The sequence below is a fragment of the Arachis duranensis genome, chromosome 7, assembly GCF_000817695.3.
Source record: "Arachis duranensis cultivar V14167 chromosome 7, aradu.V14167.gnm2.J7QH, whole genome shotgun sequence".
Taxonomy (NCBI): Eukaryota; Viridiplantae; Streptophyta; class Magnoliopsida; order Fabales; family Fabaceae; genus Arachis; species Arachis duranensis.
In genome coordinates this window covers 41,982,783-41,986,903 of record NC_029778.3, presented here as the reverse complement: position 1 = coordinate 41,986,903, position 4,121 = coordinate 41,982,783, and positions in this window count along the sequence as shown.

Below are 4,121 nucleotides of genomic sequence, written 5' to 3'. Positions count from 1 at the left end.
CAAATATACACCCATAACCTGACATTTTACACCCAAAAAAAGTTGATTATACACCCAAACATCTATCCCCCTGATGATTTATCCCTAAAAACCTAAACTCTAAACCCTGAATCCTAAACCCTCAACCCTAAACACTAAACCTTAAAAACCTAAAACCTAAACCCTAAACCCTAAACCTTAAACCTAAAAACATAAACCCTAAAAACCTAAACCCTAAACCATAAACCGTAAACCCTAAACCCTAAACTCTAAACCCTAAACCCTAAAAACCTAAACCCTGAAACCTAAAACCTAAAGCCTAAAACCTAAACCCCTAAACCCTAAACCATAATAAAAAAATAATAATCTATAACATAAATAGCAGATTATGAAAATATATGTATAAAATGTCAAGCACAAAAAAATTCAGAAATATATCCAAGAAAAACTATGGTTTACACCCATATTCTGTAACCATATACCCAAAAAACTATCCACTACTGTTGGTTTCCTGAACTGATAATTCATAACACGTCCTTGATATTGGCTGGAATTTGGATGCACCACTGATGCAGCATCAAAGAGGTTTAACTGGATATAATAAACTTATATATTAGCAAAAATATTAAGAACAAAATTAAAATCAATCACCACAAGTTTAAAGAACATCACTTTTACCACGTTTAGATCTTTTGTTTTCTTCTTCTTTGAGGCATTTGCAATCTGTTTGTCCAACTTTGAACCTAGCCTATTTTTTGGACTTCCTCTTGTTCGAATCCTTAGAGGGCTTTGAAGCTCGTTAACGAATTTCAAGTTGGCGTTTTCATGAGATAACGAACATGTCCCCTTCTTTTTAGCTTCCAATTCTTCCATCTCAACCATGACCTTATTGTACGCACGGTGCAGAATGGCAGTCAACTCCTTCGATTCTGATGCAAATTCACAAATATTTTGCGAACGAAAAATTAATTTGTCAAACCTCTTGCTTCTTGACTCCAACAATGGCTCGTTGTGCCTGCTCTTGATGTGTGTGTGTCGCCTCTTTACCTTCTTACTCCATCGTTCTAATATATATATCGGTGACACTTGGATTACTCATTCAAAGCTTAACAGGCTTAGTGCGTAAAGGCACAATATCTCTCTTGACTCGAATAATAAGCATTGACATTTTACCTCTACTTCTACTGAGTCATAAGTAACCACAAACTTGTTTAATATTGAGCTGGAAACTTATTCTCCAACTTCGTATACTGAATAGCCTAGAGTGGAATTCGTTAATCTAGTGATGCAATTCGCCTTTTCTCTAAATTGTGCTTGGACTTCCCTAAACTTTTGTTGAGTGTACACATCTTGAAACTGAGCTTCAATGGAGGATTTGGTTGCACACAGTATGACCATATGAAAATCTGTAGCATCTGATTCTCTCTCTGCTTGCTCCCTGCTTCCAAGGCAATTATCGTATTGTTTGACAAATTGAATAAGCGAGCTATTCCGGGTAATAAACTTGTTAAAAAATGAATGCATGCTCTCGCTCCTTTGTGTGCTTTTCATCCCTGCCCAAAAGTGGTGATCCAGATAGATTGGAACCCATATATGACGGTCTTCATAAAGATCTGCATAATACACCCAAAAACAGACTATAAATACACCCGGAACCATGCAATTTACACCTCTGCTGCAGATTTTGAACAACATTACCTGACAGCCACTTGTTGTCCACAAGACCAAAATTTAGCAGAAAATCATTCTAATTCCTTTCAAATGAGTTTTTACTATGAGAGTTCCAAACAACTTGGCTCAATTCTTGTTCAATTTCAGCATGTCCTTTGTACCCATTTAATTTGCTTGGAATCTTCTTCGTGATGTGCTAAATACACTAATGGTGAATTGTTGTTGGCATACAAGCCTTTATAGCCCATTTCATTGACGCGCATTGATCGGTGAGAAACCCTTTCGGAGCATTTCCCCCCATGCAATAAAGCCAACATTGAAATAACCATTTGAACGACTCAATTTCTTCATTTTTTATCAAAGCACATCCAAGAGGTATTGACTGACCGTGGTGATTCACCCCAACAAAAGAACCACAAACCAGATTATACCTGAAACAAATTACGACATTGCAGAATGAAAATCATTATGTACACCCATATAATAAATTTATACACCCAAGTAACATCCAAAATACACCTCTACAGCAGATTCCTAGAACAAAATTAATGTAGCAGCATAAACAATAACAGCATATTACCTATTTGTATTGTAGGTGTTGTCAAATGAAATAACATCTCCGAAATACTCAAAGGCAGCTCTGCTCCTTGCATCGGCGCAAAAAGCAAGCTTGATCGATTGATCGTCCTCGAGTTCGAGCTCAAAAAAGAAATTCTGATTCTTTTCTTTCATTCTCAATAAATATTTCCCAAATTCCTTTGCATCTTCTTGTTCGGAAACATTCCGTACTTCTCTCGTGATGTAATTCCTCACATCCTTTTCAATAAAATTTAACTCGCGGTGACCCCCAGCTGCTGCAACGAATGATTGGAATGTTTTGCTTGGTCTGATACCATCCTCCTCGTTATTCTCTATTGTACGATGAATGGACATGCTTAGTTCTCTGTGTTGTTTGAGCATCTCTGCTTGAGTTGGACAGCAAGGGTGTGAATGATGCAGCACGACCTTCGAAATGATCCAAGCACCAACATTCTTCAATGTGTGTATATAAATTCTTGCAGGACAACTTACACCAGCTGTGGGATTTGTCTTCTTGGTCGGAGATATTTTAGATTTCCATTTTCCCTCTCTGCTACATGTGATCAATTGATTCTTAATTTCGTTTTCTTTTTTATTTATGCTCCGAACTCTTGTAGAAAAACTTGCAGCCTTGGCATAGTCCTTGTAAAATTTTGTAGCATCTTCAAGGTTTTTAAAAGTCATTCCAACCTTGGGAACAAGTTTCTCATCAACAACAGAGAGGGGCTGCAAAATACAATATGTTAAAAATAAGAAAATACTATAGAATTTCTGCACCTCATAAAAAAGTAACAATAAAAGTAAAATACACCAAGGACTCCTGATATACATCTGAACGACAACAAGTCAATTAAAAATAACAAGAAAAATCATAAACTGTAAATACACCCAAACTTTTCTAAAATACACCCACAAAGTTCTGATCTACACCCGAGCATCTGCTATAAATTGCAGATAATTAATCAAAACTAATACATTAGATTCAATCCACAGATTATGTTCACGCATTAATTTCACAGTATATGTTAGCGAATTATTCAGCTAGACAATCATAGACTAATAACTGCATCAAATTCAGATTAATCTTAATTATCTGAATCTAAATCAAATCTCAGGAACTTCGTTCGATTCAAATTCAAAATTCACTTCGCCCTGATTGAGCTGACAATCTGAGGTTGAATCATCCATTATCTTCAAGGTTCGTTCAGATTTTGATTTTAGAAACCAGAAAATCGAAATAAAAGAAAGCAATAGTGAAAGTGAGAGAAAGTGAGGTGAATGACGACGAACAAAGCAGTGATAATTGATGAGCGGATAATTTATACGCTTTTTGGCATTGTTTTTAGGTAATTTTTAGTAAGTTTGAGCTACTTTTAGGGATGTTTTCATTAGTTTTTATGTTAAATTCACATTTCTGGACTTTACTATGAGTTTGTATGTTTTTCTGTGATTTCAGGTGAATTCTGGCTGAAATTGAGGGACTTGAGCAAAACTCTGAAAAAAGGCTGACAAAAGGACTGCTGATGCTGTTGGAATCTGACCTCCCTGCACTCAAAATAGATTTTCTGGAGCTACAAAACTCCAATTGGCACGATCTTAACGGCGTTGGAAAGTAGACATCCAGAGCTTTCCATCAATATATAATAGTCCATACTTTGTTCGGAAATTGACGATGTAACTTGGCGTTGAACGCCAAGTACATGCTGCTGTCTGGAGTTAAACGCCAGAAAAACGTCATGATCCGGAGTTGAACGCCCAAAACACGTCATAACTCGGAGTTCAACTCCAAGAAAAGCCTCAGCTCGTGGATAGATCAAGCTCAGCCCAAGCATACACCAAGTGGGCCCCGGAAGTGGATTTATGCATCAATTACTTACTCATGTAAACCCTAG